Below are 24,492 nucleotides of genomic sequence, written 5' to 3'. Positions count from 1 at the left end.
CATGCGGGGCATTGCCAGGCTCCTCGCCTATTCCCTCCGCTCCACTGGGCGAAGCTGCTTACGGTGTCTTCCTAGCAAGTGGTTGGAGGAGAGGCAGAGCTGCTGGGGATACCAGCAGGAACTCTGGGGAGCTGAGTGGTCAGACCAGGAGAACGAGAGGGGGAGAGCCTGCGGGGAAAATTCTATGCCATACTTACCTCATCCACATTATGAGGGCAATTCTCAATAAATGTTTCAAGATTTTAAGCAATGTTACACAATGAGATGTGTTTTGTTCATTTGAGGCCAACATTGGGAGATACTCTTAAAGGGACACACTGACTTATGGTGGCTGCAGCAGGAGTGGAGCTGAGGGAATAGGCGAGGGGAGCCTGTGAATGCCCCGCATGCTGAACACCACCCCAGCCTATCATGGAATCTCGATGCAATCCCCTCCTATCGTGTCACCACCCCCTCACTATAGATTGTAAGCCTTTGGCAGGGCCCTCCCGCCTTGTGTATGCTATCTAATCGTGCATTTTGCTCATCGATTAACATGAACTTGCATTACTTGGGCTACTACTCTAGTGCCTGATCTGGCATTGTGTGTCTTATTGCTTATTCCCTGTATTGTGTTGTCTGTAACGCCTATTATCAATGTCTGTAACCTAATTTATTGTACAGCGCTGTGTAATATGTTGGTGCTAAATAAATACAATAAATAACAAAATACTTACGGCATCGGCCCATGGTCTCTGGTCAGGCGGGTCTGTACGATGGCCAGGCCAATCCTATGGGATACAGGAGATAGAATGATTACATGAGCCATCATATTATCATAACACATCTGTACACAGCCAGATCTGAGCAACATTAGTGACCTCTGTAATGAAGTGATGTGTGATGAAGAAGAATTAGTGCCCTCCTATTCCCCCAATAAATCATTTCTATGTTCTCACCATTACTATTCCAATTGCTGGGAAGTATGAGGCCTGGTTTCCATTCAGTGCTGCAGGCAATGCAGGTGGCCACCGCGATGCACGGCACTGTCCCGCTGTCACGATTGTGGAACTTTCCCCGTGATCAGCGCACAACGCGTGCGCTGACACGGCGGAGATCCTCCACAAGCGTATAATTTGCAGGAACCCAGCAAAAGGTGCTACGCACCTGTAGAGGGAAATTCCTGTCGGCAGATGGCGCTGGGGAGTGCAGAGGAACCAATCCTCTGTACCTCCACAAGTGCCAGACAGGAATTGTACGAAGCGCAGAATGCAATCGCAAGAGAGGCGATAGTGAATGAGATTGAGCAAAAGGGATAGGTTGTATGTGTGTGCGCCAATCCAGTCGCCACTCCGCGACCGCGCACACACACAACAGCAGATACGAAATAGGAACGCGATCGCGAGAGGTGCGATCGCGAGACGTGACACAAGGCAGAACAGAATAGAATACAAGGGTAGCAAAGGCACAGCAAATACAATAAGGAGATACGGAAAACAACAACCGCTAGCTAACCGCGAACACCGCACTCATTCGCAACAGTGCAAGCGGTTATGCGCGATCTCCACGTGATAAGCACAATAGAGACAAGCACGCCTAACTAACCATAAACAGACAAACATGAAACAGGGGACGCGAGCGCTTGCTTAACGGTTACCTCACCGAGCCTGTAGCAAGCGCAGCGGACAAGACAGACACACGAAAAAGAACTAGGCAGGAAGGATCCACCGCTTTTCCGCCAGAGCAAGTGTGATCCAAGCAGGAACATAGATCAGAAAGATCCACAGCCGCTAACGCTAGCGGCTAGTGCGATCTCAGCAAGACAGAACGATTCGCTATCAACCGCCGTTGGTGACAGCGCAATCGCGACCGACAAGACAGAACAGAAGGATCCCCAGCGCTTGCACAAAGTAGCTAGCGCGATCCCAGGAAACAGAACAGAAGGATCCCCAGCGCTAGCACAAAGTAGCTAGCGCGATCCCAGGAAACAGAACAGAAGAGATAGCTGGTAGCAACCGCTGCACCAGCTATACTCCAAGAACATAGATCAGAACCATTTCCTGGCAACCACCATAGGGACAGGACAATGGCAAACAGGCAAGACAAGACAGAACAGGCAATACAGATAATACAACCTGACTGGGCTAGAAGGGGAGCCAAAAGCAACCCCCAGGAATTAACTATACTAGATCGCAATGGCTGACACTCCAGCAGTGTCCATCAGGAACTGAGCAAGGAAGGGAAATGACCAGCAAAGCATTCTGGGAAACATAAAGCTCTTATAGTGCCAGTCATCAAAGAAGGCAGGTAGAGGATTTGCATAACGAATGTATGCAAATTCCCCAGCAAGAGAACAGAACAGAAACTTGCAATGAAAAGACAGGTCTCTGTTCCAGAGACCTGCAGCCCACAGACTAGAGGAATGGACAAACAGCTGTCTGCCTGTGCAGCCAGCTGAGCGGATCATCACACCCGCACTGTGACTTTCCCTGCTGCCATTGGGATTTTATTCATAATTAATAAATGGAATCGCACCGCAAACGTGCCAAAATGCATCCAACCCTGCATTATGATTCCATGGTGATTGCAAAGCATGGATGAAAACATCAGATAGTGCAGACTATGCACTTTCTGCTATGCTTGTGGATCACATTGCAATCGCATCTAAATGGCACCTAATGTATGTCATGGTGACGCAGAGGTTTAGCTTTTTATTGTGCTTTGTATGCATTTCTTTATGTGTGTTAAACTGTGTGTGTCACTAAACAATCTAAGGCCAGAAACCCACTAGGAGCGTTTTTCCGGGCGATTTGCGATTTGAAAACTCTTGCTAATGTAATGCTATGGGTGTGATCCCACTTGAGCGATTTGATTTTATAAAAATCCCACATAGCATTGCATTAGCAAGAGCTTTTTCAAATCGCTAGCGATTAGAAATCGCTCCTATTGGGTTTTTGGTCTAAGTGGTGTTCGCCAGACTAGTCCCTTCAAATGATCACCTTCCCACAATAACATTACACACAGTAAAAACATTTTATAAACAATAAGTGAATAGTAGATGTGATACTCACTCAGGACTTGGTTCAGCTAGGATGTCCCTGATGTAGAGGGCAGAAGCGAGACGAGTAGCAAGGTAGCTAAGAGATGAAAGAGAGAATAATGAGCTATCTTTGCTTAAAATGGGACTCTGACATGTTTTAAAAATCTTCATACAAGATGTTTTATCAATACTAGAATTCAACTTTATACATGTAGTTGAGGGCCTCCCCTCAATTTTGAGGCTTTGTAGACAAAGAAAAATGACTTACAGTTCGTCTCTTCCGAGGGCTGAAAATAAAAGAGAAAACATTAGTGAGATTGTCCAGAAATATCAGGCACAGAATAGTTTGCGTAGTGTAGGCTTTGTGGGATAAGCTGGTCCTCCCCTAAAGTAATAATAGTGTCCTGCACTGACTAGACAATTGTCGTCACCAGGGCACGGATAAGCTCCCCCCATCCAATTGTGCTCCCCCCAGTATAGGTAAGAAATGCACCTGCAGTATTGAAAAGCAACCCCCCCTTTCCCCCAGTATAGGTAGCCAGATGTGCTTCCAGTATTATGTAGCCACCCCACCCAGTATAGGTAGTTAGATGTGCCACCAGTATTAGATAGCCCCCCTACACACCCAGTATAGGTAGCCCCCAGTATTACGTAGTCTAACCCCACCCAGAATAGGTAGCCAAATTGCTTTCACACCAGGGACGGAGCAAGACCAAGTTGCGCCTGGGGCAAGGTCAGGTTTTGGCGCCTAAAGGTCAGGTTTTGGCGCCTAAACTGCCATTCATTTTGCCGCCTTTTTAAGAATTCAACAAACTGCGCCTGGGGCAAGATACCCGCTTGCCCCCCCCTAGATCCGTCCCTGTTTCACACACCCAGTATAAGTTGCCTGATGTGCTTCAAGTATTAGGGAATCACCCCACCCAGTGTACATGGCCAGGTGTCTACAGTATTAGGTACCCTTTCTCCTCAGTATAGATAGCAGATGTATCCTCAGCATTAGGCAGCTCCCTCCTCAGTATAGATAGCAAATGTGCCCCCAGTATTAGGTAGCCCCCTCCTTAGTATAGGTAGCAGATGTGTCCCCAGTATTAGGTACTCTTTCTCCTCAGTAAATATAGCAAATGTGTCCCCAGTATTAGGTAGCCCCCTCCTCAGTATAGATAGCAGATGTGCCCCCAGTATTAGGTAGCCCTCTCCTCAGTATAGATAGCAGATGTGCCCCCAGTATTAGGTAGCCCCCTCCTCAGTATAGATAGCAGATGTGCCCCCAGTATTAGATAGCTCCCTCCTCAGTATAGATAGCAGATGTGCCCCCAGTATTAGGTAGCCTCCTCCTTAGTATAGATAGCAGATGTGCCCCCAGTATTAGGTAGCCCCCTCCTTAGTATAGATAGCAGATGTGCCCCCAGTATTAGGTAGCCCCCTCCTCAGTATAGATAGCAGATGTGTCCCCAGTATTAGGTAGCCCCCTCCTTAGTATAGATAGCAGATGTGCCCCCAGTATTAGGTAGCCCCCTCCTCATAGATAGCAGATGTGTCCCCAGTATTAGGTAGCCCCCTCATTATAGATAGCAGATGTGTCCCCAGTATTAGGTAGCCCCCCTCCTCAGTATAGATGGCAGATGTGAGCAAACTATCATACTCCAATTGCAGCTGTGCCATTACCGCTGCTGGTCCGGTGTATGTACAATTGTACATCCGTGTTTTTATAAGATTCATACTTACAGTCAAGGTAACCGCCATTTTCAAAATCAGACTGAAAAGAGAAAAGTGGAAAGACACAAATGAGTATTTCATGTTATACATATACATACATTATATTCAACTAATTCCATCCATTCCTCACATGCCATGTGGGGTGTACTTACCGAGTCACTGTCAGAAATCTCACGGTCCTCACTGTAATGAAAGAAACAAAAACTGTGTCAGATACAGGAAGAGTAAAATAACACAAATAGTAATACTAGGGAGCCTCTGTGGCCCTCCATCGCCCCCCACCCCAGATAGTATTAGGTAGGTTCTGTGCCCTCTTATTACATCCCTCCTCCCAGGTAGCAGCATTAAGTAGCCTTTGTGCCCCCCCCCCATAGTAGTATTAGGTAGCCCTTGTGCACCGCCCATAGTAGTATTAGGCAGCCTTCATGCACCCCCCATAGTAGTATTAGGTAGCCTTCATGCACCCCCCATAGTAGTATTAGGCAGCCTTCATGCACCCCCCATAGTAGTATTAGGCAGCCTTCATGCACCCCCCATAGTAGTATTAGGTACCCTTCATGCACCGCCCATAGTAGTGTAAGATGACCTTTGTGCACCGCCCATAGCAGTATTAGGTAGTCTTTGTGCATGCCCATAGTAGTATTAGGTAGTCTTCGTGCACCGCCCATAGTAGTATTAGGTAGCCCTTGTGCACCCCCCATAGTAGTATTAGGCAGCTTTCATGCACCCCCCATAATAGTATTAGGTAGTCTTTGTGCACCCCCTTAGCAGTTTTAGGTAGCCCTCGTGCACCCTCATGGTAGTATAAAGTAGCCTTCGTGCACTCCCCATAGTAGTATTAGGTATCGTTTGTGCACCGCCCATAGTAGTAGTAGGTAGCCTTTGTGCACCCCCATAGTAGTATTAGGCAGCCTTCGTGCACCCCCCATAGTAGTATTAGGTAGTCTTTGTGCACCCCCCATAGTAGTATTAGGTAGCCTTCGCGCACCCCCCATAGTAGTATTAGGTAGTCTTTGTGCACCTGCCATAGTAGTATTAGGTAGCCTTCGTGCACCCCCCCCCATAGCAGTACTAGGTAGCCTTTGTGCACCGCCCATGGTTATACTCACATGTCCATATCAATGTCTATAAGAGAAAAAAAAAACCAGGAAAGTAAATTCAACAGCTACTGCCGCTCTATATGGACATCAATCTATTACCTCTATATAAAGACACTAGTGGTGAGATGCTGCACATGTATTGATATACTTACACAATTTGCAGGCTAGTGGCCGAATGATCCACTGTTCGGATTGGAAACTCCCTATATAAGAAAGAAAGCAAGATATTATTAGCTAATGCTAATGTTACAGGAGGGTTACTGAACAGCATATGGAAATACTCACGACATGGATGGAGGGCTCGAAGTCTTCGGGTCCTCAAAATCAGCCATAATTCTGTAGAGAAAAGAATAAAAGAAACTTTAAGATCACATGGTCTGAATGGCGTCACATCAGCCACAGTGATGTAATAACATTTTCCAATGCAAAATAAAACACAGGTCAAAATAAATCAGGCCTCAGTGGCAGACTGGGTAATATAGTGGGATAACATTCCTTATACAATAATAATAATAACAGTAATACAAGAAAAGAGCTTAGAAAAGGGGTCTAAGTTCCCTGTGATTGGCAGGACTAGCTGGAGATGTATGCTCATTACAGAAAATTAGCCTTCACATCCTTAATTAACCCTTCAGAGTTTTTTTTCCAAGTGTGGCTCGGGGTTAATTTTCAGTTTATAAATTGAGAACCCTAAGCCACACTCGGAGACGCAGCCCAGAAGGGTATATGCAAAGAGGGCATCAGGATCCGGCCACATGCAGCCCGCCTTTTTATACAGGGGGGAGAACTCTCTAGTTGCCTATACTGGGGAAGCACGTTCTGGCTACCTATACTGGGGGAGCACTCTCTGGCTACCTACAGTGGTGGTGGGGGGGGGCTCTCTGGTTACATATAGTAGGGGGGCCTCTCTGGCTACCTATAATGGGGGAGCATTCTCTGGATACTGTTAAGCTTGGAGGTGTATTCTCCACAGTCAGCATGCAACACATAAGCTGACGTGAAGGAGGTACACACACTAGCACAAGGAATCAGGATATCCCCAGTTTAGTGGAGGAGAGGACTGACTCCAATAGGAGATTGTGGTGCACAGAGCCGGTGCAGATCCGAACAGCCACAAACAACACTTTCGTAATAACGTCTCAGCGCAAAGTAGCGCTGAGCGCATAAACCAGGACTGAGGAGATCAGGACAGGTAGACAGAATGAACGCTTGCTTAACTAGCCACTACTTAGTGACAGCAAGCGTCCACAATAAAACAGACTGGAATGAGGTAGCCAATGCGTTTGCAGCAATGGCGTGCCTCACAAAGACAGGACAGGATAGTCAGGAAATAGCAGGATCAAGATAGATGAACGTAACACAGATAAATATACAATAAGTATGATTTCCTAGCGTATTACAATTACAGCTATCAATGAAACTATTTGTAACGTTTGACTAACATATGTATATATCGGCAATGAACCGATATATGACATAAGCAGGAACTCTGACTAAGACTGGAGTAATACAGGGAACAGGACTCAGAAGGATTCGCTATCTCTTCGCAGAGATGAACGCAATCCACAAACAGGACCAGGAACAGGATACTAGCTCAGCACGGGTGCTCACGATACGCGCAAACTACCAAAGCGTGCTGGAAGGCTGACTGACTGAACACAGGAAATAAACAGTTCGTGTACGTATATATCAGCGACACTGATGTATCAACGTAACACGAATACAAAGAAAATAACAAAATGCGCAAGTATGCGTATATATTGGCGATGAACCAATATATGACACAAGACAAGCAGAGTAACAACTTCTAGAACAAGAGCAGAACTAGGAGGACTCGCTGACCCCTTCGCAGGAGTCAGCGCAGTCCACACGGACTAGGAACGAGGTGGGGCACGGGCAGAGTAACAGACAGAATCTGAGACTATGGTAGCCCATGAGGCATTGCAGGAAGCAGTTCTTTATACTGAGGTCATCCAATGGGAGCAGACCTGCAGATTCCCACACAAGTGAATGGTAATTAATCACAGGCTGATAGCAGGAAAAGGCAGACAATGATATGCAGCCTGCAGGAAAGGGATTGCCCCTCCATTGCAGCAGACAATGTTTGTTTACACAAAAGCATATTAAACTGTCATTAACTTCAGAGCGACTGCAGATGGAATCAGCAACTAGTTTAAGTGCAAACCAAACTATGCAAGCAAATGCATGTAATGACATTAGAACTGCTTGGTTTGCAATACCACTGCAGTCAGCAGTAAACGCTGCAGAAGCGATCATAACAGGTACATATAGTGGGGCCTCCGAGGCAACTTATACTGGGGAGAAGCACTCTCGCTACCTATGGTGGGGGGCCTCTGTGGCTACCTATACTAGGGAGCACTCTTTGGCTAACTATAGTGGGGTGCCTCCCAGGCTACTTATACTGGGGAGAAGCACTCTCTGGCTACCTATAGTGGGGGGGGGGGGGGGGGCCTCTCTGGCTACCAATATTGGGGGGAGCACTCTCTGGCTACCGATACTGAGGGGAGCACTCTCTAGCTACCTATAGTGGGGGGCCTCTCTGGCATCTTATACTGCGGGGAAGCACTCTCTGGCTACCAATACTGGGGTAAACACAGTTTAATATCTTTCTTTTTAAAGAACAAGCGACACCCATGCTAACCTAGGAATAAAAAACACATATATACATAGATAAATACTACTTCTACTTACATAACAGATGTATTGTGCTATCCACGTAATGATTTCTGTGAATTTTATAAAGGAAAAGCAGAAAATCCTATTCTAGGCAGTGGCCATTTTGCCAAGCTACTGCTGACATCATATCCTCCCCGATTATTGGTTTCCCCCCTCCCTTCTCTTGCTCATTGTGTATTTATTAGCTGCCCTCCTCCCAGAGTCTTCAGTCACTCCCACTGAGATGTATACTAGGATCTGCACTTCTTTACTCCTCCAATCGCTGAGTCACCTCAGCCTTGCTTGTAAACACAAGTGAGAAGAATCGTGTTTCAGATAAGAAGCTAGGCAGGGAAATAAATGGAAGAGGAGGAATATATTATAGATTAAAAGAACCCCCAGCATTCCACTGTTTGGCACTGACTACTAAGGGCCAGTGCTCCTAAAGTATGTGGTAACTCCAAATCATAACAACAGAAAAAGTTTTGCAAGTCTTGAATGCAAGATTAGCATCTTTATCACTTAATACACTCAGACCAGTTGCTGTTGAAATTTGATTTTTATGGCGACAATACCGCTTTAAAATAATAATGGGTGAAAATTGAGAAACTGTATTTTTTGATTTTTTTTTCTTCATCTTTCTCTCTTTGATATGAATAAGAAATAAAATAACTCCTTAGGGGGAAAAAACCAAAGGATGTCTAGTTTAGCCTGAAAAAAATGATTTATAGATCACTAAAGGTGCCCATACATCAGCTGTATGGGCAGATCGACCAAGAGACAGATCTCTCTCTGATTGAATCTGATTGGAGAGAGATCCTTGTGACACCACATCCGTGGTTGCGTGTGACATCACACACATGCCCACGTTACGCCGGCAATCACGTGGGGCGCGTGTAACAGAAAACCAGCGACGGACAGGTAAAGTATACTGCCCTGGGCACCAGGGGGTTGCATTTTACATTGGGGGACAGTGCCAGAGCTTCTGCTGCACTTGTTGCTCTTCACGATATCGCACGCTACTGCCGCCTCGCACCTGATAGAGCAAATCAGCCCTACATCTACAGCCTGTCCAATGGATACATGTGACCAAAATTAGTTGCCGCGTAAATAAAACCTATTATAACAATTGAAACAGATGGTCAATCGGCCGCCCTGACACCTAATGTATGGCCACCTTCAGGTGTCATAAGTAGTGATAAAGTTACAGCTTATTAAATAGGGGCATAGCTAAAATGTCAACTGTCCATGGGGGGGAAGGAGGTCTAGGTGTGAAGTGGTTAATGTCACTGCAATACTCACAGCAGTCGCTGGTCGCTAGTAGTCTTTCGCAGGTCTTAGGATTTGTAGATACGTCTGTAAATGGAAAGGAGACAGTTTATGGACAGTGCTCAGCAAGTCTATACAGACACACATATGACTACAGGCATGACATCAGTGTTTGTAGTGGGAATACAGATAAAAGGATATGATTGGAGGAGGCAGTAGCCGGTCACATACAACAAGGGGAAAAAGAGATGTACAGCTGCAATACTCAACACAGCTTCCCTACAGGCTCTAGAAGTACCCATTGGCTTCCTCACCTCCAGCACTGCACACATCCCGTCCTGCCACTTGCTTTACATACATACAAGTGTCTGCTGATGGAGTTACAGGACACATAGGCCCCTCTCATCCCCGGTGCCCCCTTATCTCCTAGGCCCCAAAGCAGTTGCTGTGCCTATAATTATTGCTACAACTCTGTATATCAGATAAATAACAGCACAATCCGCATTCAGTATAAGCCCAGCAAATCCCAACTTCATATCTACCATAAAGTGCAATATAACAGCTCCATATGTCATCCCTACACTGTGTGATCACATCAGGTGATTCCTGCACTAGAGGGCTGCACGGGTCCAATTTTTCAGATCCGCAGCCCCGCTACCCGTACCTGACCCGCAGCCCACTTTCTGGTGAATTTGATACCCGCACCTACAGCCCCGCTACCTGCACCCGACCCGCAGCCCGCTTTCTGGTGAATTTGATACCCGCACTCACAGCCCTGCTACCCACACCCGACCCGCAACCCGCTTTCTGGTGAATTTGATACCCGCACTCACAGCCCCGCTACCCGCACCCGACCCGCTTTTTCCATTTTCTTCTAAACAAATATAGAACAAATATACTATACTATATATGCACACCTACTAAGGACTTATCAATCTGAATCAAAGTTAATTGGAGAAGATTAATCACAAAAAAAAAAAAAAAAAAAAAAAAAAAGCAGCACACACATTGTTTCACTTTTGCAATAGCTTCCCTCCATTTTGCATGCACTTGTGTTCATAAATCTGCCTCATTGCTTTGTACCTGTCTGATCATAAAAGCCTGTACAGGTAGTCCTCGGTTAACGAACGAGATAGGGACTGTCATCTTGTTCTGAACCTGAATCTGTCCTTAAGTCAAGACAGCGCTGATTGCGGCATTTTTAATGTTTTTAACCTCTTGAGGACCGCAGTGCTAAACCCCCCTAGTGACCAGGCCATTTTTAGTAAAATAGGCCACTGCAGCTTTAAGGCCAAGCCGCAGGGCCGCACAACACAGCACACAAGTGATTCCCCCCCCTTTTCTCCCCACCAACAGAGCTCTCTGTTGGTGGGGTCTGATCGCTCCCCCCATGTTTATTTATTTTTTTAAATAAATATTATTGTTAATGTTTTTTACTTAAAAAACACTGTTTCTTTTAGGCTAGATTCACAGTGGGACGTTTCGTTTTGATGCCACGTTAAAGTCGCACCGCAAGCTTACAACGCAACGCGCCCAAAAAGTGGCAACGCAGCGTTACCGTCACATACAGCAGATACAGTAAAAAATACAGGCAATGAAAAGTATGCTTCCAAGTCATTACTGAGCATGTGCAAACAGTCCAACGCAGCTAATAACGTGTATAACGCACTGCATGCAGTACTTTTACTTAACGTGCAGCGTTAGTCACTAACGCAACGTGTGCACTGTGAATGGGGCATTTATTTTTCATTGCAGTGAGTTATTCTGCGTTAAATGCTGTTTTAACGTGCGACTTTAACGTCCCACTGTGAACTTAGCCTAAATGTCTTCCCTCCCTCCCTCCCCACAGCCAGCCAATTACGGCGATCGGCTGTCATAGGCTTCTGCTTCTATGAGAGCCAATCGCTCTCTTGTCCCCCAGGGGGACAGCCGTGTGACACGGCTGTCCCCAGTAAAGTGCTGCTGCCGATCGCAGCGCTGTACATGTAAATAGACGGCGACCGCGCCGTCTAACAGTCTCCCGAGTGGCAATAGCCGCTTGGAGACTGAAGGCGGGGCGGAGCTCCGCCCCCAAGCAGGAGATGCGCGCGCAGCCTGCGCTCGATCCCATGCATTAGCTGGCCCTAGGACTTTACGCCAATCGGCGTTAGGCGGTCCTGTGGCTGCCACCGTGTTCATGCCCATCGGCGTGACGCGGTCGGCAGGTGGTTCAGTACTTTTACATTGATCTAAAGACGCCATGTGTGTGTGGGGAGGTGAGCAGCTACATACCGCACACCTCCCGTGCCCTGGCGTCACCCTCTGCCTCTGAAAAACACCTCCGTATCATTAAACAGATCCGCGCTCTCTGACCGGGATACTGTACACGCTGTGCATGCGCAGTATGCCGGGTCACCTCCTAGCCTGCGTCAGAGGACGCCGATCTGTTTAATGATACGGAGGTGTTTTTAAGAGGCGGAGGGTGACGCCAGGGCACGGGAGGTGTGCGGTATGTAGCTGCTCACCTCCCCACACACACATGGTGTCTTTAGATCAATGTTAAAGTACTTAAAAACATTTCAATCACCGCAATCCGGCGCTCGCGGTGACGTCATTGACGGAACGGAGCTATCGGCGGGCCGTTCGTAAAGCGGGCATACGTAACCCGAGGACTACCTGTATTTAATTATTCTTGTCAAATGCAGCACACACATACCTGTGTGTGCTAGATGGCTGTGGATGCAGCTACACTGTGTCAGCAGATCTTGTCCCATGAGACATGTGCTTCTCTGCCTGCCATGTGCTTCTCTGCCTCCTCCCTCCAGCTTTAGAGAACATGCCAGAACATTCTCTAGCTCTTGTCCTAACAAATATCCCCAGTCACTACAGACAGAGCTCTCCTATGACACCTTTTCCTCTAACAGAACATGCCCAGTGATTTCTGGCCATCTATGAAAAACACATGTGCAATCTCACACTGGCATGTTCCCAGTTATATGCCCTAGTATGGGGGGAGGGGAGGTCTCAGCTTGAGAGCAGGAAGGAGTCTGCTGGCATTAAAGAGAACCCGAGGTGGGTTTTAAGAATGCTATTAGGCTTTGTTCGCATTGGCAAACGCGGACGGCTGTGCGTTCGGAACGCAACACGTACGAACGCACGCCATCCGCGTTTGTATGCGTTGCATGGCCACGCGTTTTGACAAAAATGCATGCAGCATGCGTTCCCGGACCGCACAGGTCCGCAACGCATGCAGTGTGAACATCGGACAGTGCAGTCTATGCACTGTCTGATGCCGTGCGTGTTGGCCTCCTGCACGCGTTCCCGAAACGCGGATTGGAACGCGTGCAGTGTGAATGGGCCTTAGGACACAGAGGCTGGTTCTGCATACTATCACCAGCCTCTGTGTCTGTACTGTGCCCCCCCCCCCCCCCAGGTCCTCCCTACGCTCTGCTGTCCCCCAGAAAAAAAACAAAAAACGCTGTGCTAGGGACATGCACCTTGTCGCTAGCAGGCTGTTTACCTTTGTGCTGCCTGTCACTGCCGCTCCCACACCTCCTCTATAGCGCCGCTCCCCGCCTGTGTCCCATCCCTCCAATCAGCTTACAGAGGCGGGGAGAGAAGGGATACAGGCGGGGAGCCGCAATATAGAGGAGGCGGGGGAGTGGCAGTGACAGGCAGCACAAAGGTAAACAGCCTGTTAGTGACAAGCTGCATGTAGCTAACACTGTGATTTTTTTTCTGGGGGACAGCAGAGCGCAGGGGGAGCCTGGGGGGACACAGTACAGACACAGAGGCTGGTGATAGTATGCAGAACCAGCCTTTGTGTCCTAATAGCATTTTTAAAGCTCACCTCGGGTTCTCTTTAAAGATGAGAAGCAGCAAAAAAGTCAGCAAGAAAGTATTCTGGTCCCAGCATTCATCGCAGATTTTGTGAAGGCAAAAGATATAAAATTGTCTTTGTTTGCTTCGAGTACCCGCAACTAGGGCTGAACGATTTTCGGTTTTAAACCGAAAATCGTGATCAAGGGTAAGACGATCTTGAGATCGTCAGAGCTGCGGTTTTCTCTGCCGCTGGTAAATCACTCTGCTCCCTCCTCAGTGTGTAAACAAAACAGAAACATTCCCCTGTAGGCGCTGGAGAGGAGGACCATGCCCCCTCCCCTCTCAGGATGACAGTCAGGCTGTAGTGTTGTCCGGATCATGAACGATTCGGATCTTTGATCCGAATCTATTTTGTGAGTCGAATCATCCGAATCATAAAAATGAGTGATTCGGATCGCAAAAGGGGCGGGGCCAGGAGCGACACGCCCCCTCTCAGCGGGCAGCGGGGTCCTGGAAGCAGAGCAGAGATGGATCGCTCTGTTGGAGGGGAGCCGCCAGGTAGATGAGAGAGAGAGGGGACATGGGTGCCACTGCCAGATATGTGTAGAGCACATATACTGGCTATAACGTGCTGCTGATTACAGGCTGTCTGATTCGTAGTTGTGCACAGTGAACACATTGGAAACTTTTGGCTCAGCTCAGCACAGCTCAGTAACTTTGCAGGCACTGTGATTGCAGTGCAATATGATCCTCCTGCACTGCTCTAAGTGTAATAGACTGATTTTTGTGTAGAAAAATCTGTAAAGCAGTAATTTCCCAATTAGCTATTGGAAAATAATCCTATTCTTTGAAATATCTGTGGAGATAACAGGCTGAAATACAGGATCTGGATTTGGGCTATCTATTGCCTGAGTCTGTTTATGTTTAGCAACTTGTTGACCTGGGGAAAGTACCTAAGGGGAGGCTCGTGGCCTGCTGCCTCATTCTCATCAGACATGATGCAGGCAGAGGAAGCATGCTCATGGAGTTCTTATTTATAATTCCCTTTTTCAGGTATTTTATCCATACTTTGAGCTCAAAGTGAATTCAGTGATTGCTAGACAGCTATTGTATGTTATATGAACAACTTCTGAACATGTTAAATGTATGTGAAGCAGATATTTGCTGTGGTTAAACTGAGCAGTGCTGTATGTGTTATATATCAGGCAGCTAGCCATTCAGCCATTTTAGTGTATAGGTGTTATATATCAGGGAGTTATACTGTATATTAGAAAGTTAGCTAATTCAGGCATTTCAGTACTATATGTGCTACATGTTAGGCAACCAGCGCTCAGCCATGTTAGTGATTTGTGAAGAAGAGCAGATCAGGTCTCACAGCCAGTATGCAATGTGTGTGTTCACATGAAGCCTTATAACTCACAGATCAGTAGGAATAATATGGTTAGTGTAAATGCATTAGAGCTAGTGTGCAGCCACATGTGTGTTTAGTGACTCCCTGCAGTCAGCCATGCTGGAACCATGTGTCACAGGGAATCTATGCAGTTATGAAGATCAGCCAGCAAAGTTAATACATCTTTATCTGTTCAGCAAGAAATGCTTTTGTATTTGCACTTTTATATGACTGTTATATGGACAAGAACGGCATGTTTAATGTGAAATAGTTCTTATTGGAAACCTTTTATTTGCTATACAAATGATTTTATTTGAATAAATTCTCATCAGACATGATGCAGGCAGAGGAAGCATGCTCATGGAGTTCTTATTTATAATTCCCTTTTTCAGGGTGTAACATTTTGGAGGTCCCACCGAGATGAGTGTGATGAGGATTAGCTGCCCAGACAGACATCCCTAATCATCATTCAACTTCAAACACGCTGATTGCCAGAGAGAACAGAGTGGTCGTGGTGGTTCAACAGCTGTGGAAGGAGAGACTTGCATGTGATCTGAGGTTAACGAATAGTGCCAGGAGAGCTGCGCTGTCTATCCTACAGGAAAAGGTTGACCATCAGACTAAATTTGTCCCAGGGCTAGGAATCGAGATGGAATCATCGGGTGTTGAGGACTTGAAAGTACAAGTGGGCGGTGCCTTGTATGCATTATCCAAAGATGCTTTGCTGGAAATATGTGACTTTTTATCTATTGCTGGTCCATCATCTAAAAATGTGGCAGATAAAAGTCGGTCCTTTATAATCTTGCATATTATGAGGTATCTGGAGAGGGAAGAGTTATGTGAACTAGAGGATCAGGGCATGTCTGAGTTACTCATGCTACAGTATAAAGTGAAAGAGCTGCAACATACTTGTAGGGATAGTGTACCGAAGCAGGCAGTTTCAGAGGAGACACAGGCAGGTGTGGTACAGGGACAGATAGTTCCTCTCTCAGAAGCTGAACAGTTGAAAAAAGAGATAGAAGCACTACAATTGAAATTAACGTTAGCACAGCAGGAGCAGACAAATCAGATCAGTGAAGCAAAAAAGTCAGTGAGGGGAGGAGATAACCGTTTGAATGAAGGCCATGTTCCCGCTCAGCAGACTTTCCAGCATCATGTTCCTTTGCAGTGGGGTAGAGAATTTAAAATATCAGGTCAGATAGGTCAGCCAGGCCAAAAGGACAAACTGACTTTTTCTAGCTTAGCCCACCAAATTGAGCAGGGAATCAGCAAGGGGTTTCCTGAAATAGTAATTGTTGATGCAGTAATTAGGGCAATGGCACCAGATTTGCAGCTGCGCAGCTACCTGGAGGGTAAGACCAACCTTACTTTGCCCACTTTGAGGAGAATTCTCAGATCTCATTACCAAGAGAAGGGTGCAACAGAATTGTACAAACAACTGACCTCAGAGGTACAAAGCAGTAAAGAAGACCCACAGACTTTCTTGATCCGGGCTTTTGATTTAAGACAAAAAATCCTGTTTGCTTCCCAGGAGGCAGAATCTGGTCTAAGATACGATCCTGTACTGGTACATAGTATGTTTCTTCATACTGTCTTAACAGGTTTGCAAAATGACAACATCAGAAGTGACCTTCAACCATTCCTGCAGCAAACAACAAGTGATGAACTGCTTCTGGAGAAACTCAACATTTCCTGTGCAAATGAAGCAGAGAGACAGAATAAAAAGAAGCTACTCACCCCACAACGACCAGCCACAGTGCACTCAGTCCATTCAGAGACATCTACAGCTACAAAAGGTAAAAGCACTCACCTGTGCCAAACTAGTAACACTCAATCTGAGGTACTGAATGAACTGAAAGAAATGCGTTCTGACCTAGCTTTATTAAAAAACCTGGGTGCGGAAGTTGCACAAATCAGAGAATCGATTCAACAACCTACCACTGTACAGACACAGTATCAGACACCACCTGCAGCAAAGGAGTGTATACCCCCTCAACAGTTACAGTATTCTCCAGAAAGTTGTGTGTTTCCCCAAGAACCGAGACAGATGTCCGCTACCCCCTATCAACAAAAGTTTAGACCTCAACGCCACTACCCTTCAGCATATGCCCCTCTGAGAAAGTGTATTTGGTGTCAGCAAAATGGAAATGAATATTGCAGCCATTGTTACCGATGTGGAAGTAGTGAGCACTTCCTTGCAGGATGCAAAGCGAGAGGTACAAGACTAAACAAAGATGATCCTTTAAATGGGAGATGGTTACTTCCACGGGACAGGGAGTAACCAATAGGAGAAGAATGTCCCAACCATATTGTTTCCACTGTGGTGTTCAGGGGAGAAATCAGAAGCTCAGCCGATGTACATCTTGTAAGAAAGCTACCTATTGTTCAAAAATCTGTCAAGCTGAACATTGGCCTCAACACAGGAAATCGTGTGGACAGTATCATGGTCCACCAGTGCATGCCAGCAGCCCTAGAAAGGAGGATAGTCATTCCCGCCTTGTCACTCTGGTAGGGAAACAGTGTATAGCTGAGTGCTACATACAGGGGCATAAAACACGAGCATTATGGGATACGGGCTCCCAAGTATCAATTGTCGATGAAGAATGGAAAAGGAGATATTTGCCAGATGTGAAGTTAAGAGACATTTATGAGTTACTTGATGCTTCTGAGGATTTGAAGATCACAGCTGCTAATGGATAGAGCATCCCTTATTTAGGATTCATCGAAGTCACATTTGGATTAGCTACAGATAACGATGACCTCACTGAACTTGTTGTCCCCATCTTAGTGATGAAGGGTGGAAAGCTCTCAAAACCCATTATAGGCTTTAATGTTATTGAGCGAATAGTTAAATCTAGCGCCACAGCACAAGTATCAGCAACAAAAAGAGAGCAACTGCATGAGACACTAAGAGCCACCTTCCCAAACCTTGAGAGAGAAAGTGTCACTGCCTTCATAGATATGGTGACAACTGAGCAACCATGTGACTATGTAGTGAAAACAACCAAAGAGAAAATCATTGTACCAAGACACACCTCTGTTCAGATAGATTGTAAAGTGCAAACAAAATCATTAACTAAGGACACTACAGTTCTCTTTGAGCCAGATATAAGACCCCAGTGGCCTGAAGGACTTGAGTTTTGTGAGACGTTAGTAATGCTGAGAAGTGGTGTGTTGCCTTATATTGTCCTTACTGTACAAAACCCAACTAACCATGACATTGAGATATTAGGAAGAACTGTAATAGGTACTGTACAGCAAGTTCAAGCTGTGTATCCAGATACCATCTTGGAGAAACCCAACAAAAGCCTTCCAGTGTCAGTGAGTCAAGTAAAAGCAGGAAGCGAGCAAGCTGCTGATACTCCATGGGATCCACCAATCGACCTGAGCCACTTGAGTGAACCAGAAAAAGAGGTGGTACAGAAACTACTTCGGGAAGAATGTTCCTCTTTCTCCAAATCAGATGATGACATTGGAAGCATTGAGAAGCTAAAGTTAAGAATCTCCTTGAGTGATATGAATCCTGTGGCGCGCACATACATATCCACATCGAAGCCACTCTATAAAGAAATGAAAGACTATCTTCACAACCTTATTATGCAAGGGTGGGTACAAAAATCCTGCTCATCTTATGCTTCACCAGTGGTCTGCGTAAGGAAAAAAGATGGTAGCCTCCGCTTGTGCATAGATTTCAGAGAACTGAATAAGAAGACTCACCCTGATAGACAACCAATTCCTCGAGTACAAGACATCCTGGATAGCCTTGGTGGCCACTCATGGTTTTCATTACTGGGTCAGGGAAAAGCCTACCATCAAGGGTTTATGGAAGAAGACAGCAGACACTTGACTGCATTTGTGACCCCATGGGGCCTGTATGAATGGATAAGAATTCCTTTCGGGTTAATGAATGCACCTGCAGCTTTCCAACGTTGTATGGAAGAATGTTTGGAAGATGTACGAGACAACATATGTATACCCTACTTGGACGATACATTGGTGTACAGTCAGTCATTTGAGGAACATGTGAATCATGTCAGAGAAGTACTTCAGAGGTTGAGGAAGTATGGAATAAAGCTGAAGCCTAAGAAGTGTGAACTGTTTAAACGTGAGGTGCGCTATTTAGGAAGAATTGTTTCATCTGAAGGTAGCAAGATGGATCCAGCTGACACTATTGCAGTAAGAGCTTTAAAGGAGAAGAGACCAAGCACTGTGGGAGAATTACGTGCCATCATGGGCTTGTTAAGCTATTACAGACAGTATATACCAAACTTTTCTCGTATTGCTGGACCACTTTATGATTTGTTGAAAGGGACCACAGAAGACCAAATACCACAAAGTAGCATGAGTACACGAAAAGTTCCAACGAAGAGAAAAGGAGTGTCATCACATAAATTGATTAACTGGATGGAAAAACATCAATGTATCTTGGAAGAATTAATAGACTGTCTAGTTGAGCCACCAGTCCTTGGTTTTCCAGATTTTTCCCAGCCGTTTATCCTCCACACAGATGCCTCCAATCAAGGCCTCGGTGCAGTTCTATATCAACAACAAGAGGGAAGACTTCGTGTGATAGCCTATGGCTCCCGGACTTTAACTGCAGCTGAACGGAATTACCATCTTCACTCTGGAAAATTGGAATTCCTTGCTTTGAAGTGGGCCATTACAGAAAAATTTAGAGACTACCTGTATTATGCACCAACGTTCACAGTGTACAGTGATAACAATCCACTCACATATGTGCTATCGAGTGCCAAGCTAAACGCCACTGGATACAGATGGGTAGCAGAACTTTCAGATTTCCATTTCACCATTAGTTACCGACCTGGTAAAGAAAATGTGGATGCAGATTCGTTGTCAAGAATGCCATTAAATATTGAGAGGGTGATGGAACAATGTACTGAAGAGCTGACATCTGATTGTGTGGCCGCAACAATCCAAGCTATTGAGGTTCAAGACTCTAACCTACCATGGGTTTGCCTAGCAGCTACAGATACCCAAAGTACAGGAGTGATTGATGAAATAGGTAAACCATTTTCAGTTGATGAAATTCGACGAGCACAGCAAGATGACAAGCACATTGGCCCAATAATACAGTGCAAGGTGAAGAACCATAAGCCATCAGGTTATGAACTGAATACTCTTAGCAAGCAAAGCAAGTGTCTACTTCGCAACTGGGAAAGACTTTGTATTGATGAAAAAGGAATTCTCCAAAGAAGAACATTGAACAAGACACAACTTGTATTACCTGAAGAATACAAGGTTACCGTGTTAAAGGAATTACATGATGAGATGGGCCATCAAGGTATTGACAGAACACTATCATTGATCCGGGATAGATTCTTTTGGCCTTACATGCAGAAGGAAGTTGAACATTATGTGGCAAGAACTTGTACCTGTTTGAAACAAAAGACGCCATGCAAAGAAACACGAGCACCTCTTACAAGTATTGTTACAACACAGCCATTTGAACTTGTGTCAATAGATTTTCTCCACTTAGATAAATGTAAAGGTGGATATGAATATATCCTGATAATCATTGATCACTTTACTCGTTTTGCTCAAGCTTATGCCACCACCTCAAAGTCTGCTAAAACAGTTGCTGATCGAATCTTCAATGATTATGCTCTAAAGTATGGAATGCCAATGCGAATACATCATGATCAAGGCGGTGAATTTGAAAACCAGCTTTTTGCTCAGTTGAAAAAGAACTGTGGTGTATTAGGATCAAGAACAACACCGTATCACCCCCAAGGGAATGGACAAGTGGAACGCTTCAACAGAACATTGTTACAGATGCTTAGGACTCTTACTGAGAAACAGAAGACAAATTGGAAAGACTCTTTGAATAAGCTTGTCTATGCATATAATTGCACACGATGTGAAGTAACAGGCTTTTCCCCTTTTTACCTCCTTTTTGGAAGATCTCCAAGATTGCCTATTGACCTCTTGTTTGGACTTACCTCAGAGACAGGAAAACCTGATCATCGAGCATACATGGAAAAATGGAAACAAGAAATGCAGAATGCATATGAAATAGTGCAAGAGAATATGAAAAAGTCAACAGAGAGAAGTAAAAAACATTATGATGGAAGAATAAGAAGCTCAGTATTGTGTCCAGGTGACCGTGTCCTCGTCAAAAACCTAACTCCTAGAGGAGGTACTGGAAAGCTCCGTAGTCATTGGGAAGAGAATATTCATGTTGTGATTCGTCAAGTAGGAAAAGATCTCCCAGTCTATGAAATCAAACCTGAGCAGGGTAGAGGAAGATCAAGGGTCATGCATCGCAATCTCTTGTTACCATGTGATTATTTACCACTGGAAGTTCAACCAAAACCACCAGTTAAACAGAAGGAAAGAAAGAAAGAACTAGATCACAAAGATACAAATCAAGAAGAAGAAGATGAAGAAGAATATGCGTACTATTACCATCCAATAATGCAGCCTCAAGAGTTCAATGATGATAGAATTAGTGAGACTACTAATGCACAAGTGGATAGTGAGCAAGAGACATCTGCACTTAACAATGAGCTGGATGAAGACGCACCTTTGACCAATACAAGTGAGCCTGAGATACTACAAGAGACTGTTGAGCAAGAAGATAATCCAAGGGAGGATGAACAATCAGTTGAGATGCAGGATGAGGTTCTAGTATCCCAATCTCCAAATTCAGTTGAAGATCACACACAAGTCCATAGCTTACCCAGGAGAGAAAGGCGAGCTCCTAAAGTCTTTACTTATGACCAACTGGGAACGCCAACATGCTATAATGTAGTGAATGCCAATGAAATGCTTTACCAGTATTATTCTATGCCAATTAGAGGGGTTGAACCAATGACAATGTGGTCAAATCCATTTCAGATCTACCGACCAACATTTCTACAGGCATACTAGAAGTCAAACTGTGTTCGTTATGAAGCATAGTTAGAGATTTCAGACCCTAAAGAAGAGTTCTAAGAATATGTATGAGGAGTAGTTGTGTGCTGTTGATTTAGCTAACCAAATTGATCACTGTATAGTGCAGATAAGTTACCAGAATGCCTGGGGTTGAGAAATTGTCAGGTTAAAGTATGTGTAGATGCCGGGACGCCATCTAATTTTGCAGGGGAGAGTGTAATAGACTGATTTTTGTGTAGAAAAATCTGTAAAGCAGTAATTTCCCAATTAGCTATTGGAAAATAATCCTATTCTTTGAAATATCTGTGGAGATAACAGGCTGAAATACAGGATCTGGATTTGGGCTATCTATTGCCTGAGTCTGTTTATGTTTAGCAACTTGTTGACCTGGGGAAAGTACCTAAGGGGAGGCTCGTGGCCTGCTGCCTCATTCTCATCAGACATGATGCAGGCAGAGGAAGCATGCTCATGGAGTTCTTATTTATAATTCCCTTTTTCAGGTATTTTATCCATACTTTGAGCTCAAAGTGAATTCAGTGATTGCTAGACAGCTATTGTATGTTATATGAACAACTTCTGAACATGTTAAATGTATGTGAAGCAGATATTTGCTGTGGTTAAACTGAGCAGTGCTGTATGTGTTATATATCAGGCAGCTAGCCATTCAGCCATTTTAGTGTATAGGTGTTATATATCAGGGAGTTATACTGTATATTAGAAAGTTAGCTAATTCAGGCATTTCAGTACTATATGTGCTACATGTTAGGCAACCAGCGCTCAGCCATGTTAGTGATTTGTGAAGAAGAGCAGATCAGGTCTCACAGCCAGTATGCAATGTGTGTGTTCACATGAAGCCTTATAACTCACAGATCAGTAGGAATAATATGGTTAGTGTAAATGCATTAGAGCTAGTGTGCAGCCACATGTGTGTTTAGTGACTCCCTGCAGTCAGCCATGCTGGAACCATGTGTCACAGGGAATCTATGCAGTTATGAAGATCAGCCAGCAAAGTTAATACATCTTTATCTGTTCAGCAAGAAATGCTTTTGTATTTGCACTTTTATATGACTGTTATATGGACAAGAACGGCATGTTTAATGTGAAATAGTTCTTATTGGAAACCTTTTATTTGCTATACAAATGATTTTATTTGAATAAATTCTCATCAGACATGATGCAGGCAGAGGAAGCATGCTCATGGAGTTCTTATTTATAATTCCCTTTTTCAGGGTGTAACATAAACAGCTGCACTTATCTTCTGGGAATGCTTTGGGGAATGCTTTCTTTCACTGTGCGACGTTTGCATTCAAAGTACACAGATGAACATATAGGTGAAATACATGTAAAGCATATGATTGCAGCATGTGGGTATTGTGTGCAAGCAAACATTTCTGCTCTCTGCTCGTCCCTCCTCCCTTCTCTGTCCACTCCCTGCCCTCTGTCCATCTTCTCCTCTTCTCTGTGTGTCCACCCCCCCCCCCCCCCTTCTTCTGTCCACAGAAGGGAAAGACCTGTCCTGCTATTCATTTCACCCCCGAATGCTTCGGTAGTAAAATGATCCGAGATTCGGATCAAAGATCCGGATCTTTCCCAAAAAATGTGTTAGTGGAGGGATATCTGCAAGATAGTTGGGTCGGTAGCTAAAGCTCACATTTCTCCTGAACCAATGTTTTGCCTACTTGGAAATATTCATACTCTTGCTCCAACCAGAGCGCAAAGGAGCTTGATGGGCCTACTCCTATTCTATTATAGGAAAGCGATCGTACTTAACTGGAAGCAACCTACTCCGCCATCCACCCAGTACTGGAAAAAGCTAATAAACGATTCCCTCCACCTATACAAAGCAGCCTACATTGCAAGGGGCTGTGCTCACAAATTTCAAAAGGTTTGGGGCCCCTGGACGATGAATAAAGACACCACATAACTGCATTTATACTGTATGAAGTGGACGGGAGGAACCAGTCTCTCTTTAAGCATGTTCATTGCCTCTGTTCCCTCTCGTATGTTAAGAACTGCAATACACTATCCTCTGGACATTGGACAACCTGGGTTAATTTCCGGTTGGCTTAAATTGGGTTGGTTATATGGTTATTACTGAATCCTCTGTATCCTATCTACCGGAGCTATGATCTGGCCATCCCATGTGACTGATGGATTACACAACTTTTCTTGTAACATGTTTTTTTTTGTTTTTTTTTATCTCCACACCTGCGTGTGTTGGAGTTTGGGTTTAAATGTGTTTACCTGTTATGTAATGTTCTTTTAAAAGAAAATCTCAAAAAGAGAATTTACAAAAAAAAAAAAAAAGATCCGGATCTTTTCAATGATCCGCTTCGAATCATCCGGATCATTGAAAAGATCCGAACCTCCCATCTCTATCAGGCTGGTGAATGGGAAGACGGGGGGGGGGGGAGGGGGGACACAGTCTGTGACAATTACTATTACTGCATGCCCCTCTCTGCCTGTCCCATGTGTGCTGCTGGTTGGGGAACGACAGTGACCGATGCTGAAAATGTCACCTCGCTGCTGCTGGCTGGACAGCTTCTACTAATCACCCAACCACTGCTTCACACAACTATTCCACTCATCATCTCCCCTGAGCACTGATAGGTTCCATGGGGAGTCAC

At 45.0% G+C, this 24,492-nt stretch overlaps 2 long non-coding RNA genes across 2 annotated transcripts; both read right to left on the bottom strand.

The window, feature by feature from the left end:
* Nucleotides 1-714: 714 nt before the first annotated feature.
* LOC137561164 (uncharacterized) lies at nt 715-3,306 on the bottom strand. The gene is made up of 3 exons (XR_011029903.1): nt 3,288-3,306; nt 3,051-3,116; nt 715-770 (listed from the first exon to the last, which is right to left on the bottom strand). It is a non-coding gene; the product is annotated as an uncharacterized lncRNA (long non-coding RNA).
* Nucleotides 3,307-5,982: 2,676 nt separating this feature from the next.
* LOC137561163 (uncharacterized) lies at nt 5,983-9,874 on the bottom strand. Its single transcript, XR_011029902.1, has 3 exons — nt 9,814-9,874; nt 6,121-6,171; nt 5,983-6,038 (listed from the first exon to the last, which is right to left on the bottom strand). It is a non-coding gene; the product is annotated as an uncharacterized lncRNA (long non-coding RNA).
* Nucleotides 9,875-24,492: the final 14,618 nt, after the last annotated feature.

This window comes from Hyperolius riggenbachi, chromosome 3 (genome assembly GCF_040937935.1).
Source record: "Hyperolius riggenbachi isolate aHypRig1 chromosome 3, aHypRig1.pri, whole genome shotgun sequence".
NCBI lineage: Eukaryota > Metazoa > Chordata > Amphibia > Anura > Hyperoliidae > Hyperolius > Hyperolius riggenbachi.
This window is presented reverse-complemented; position numbering and strand designations above follow the sequence as displayed.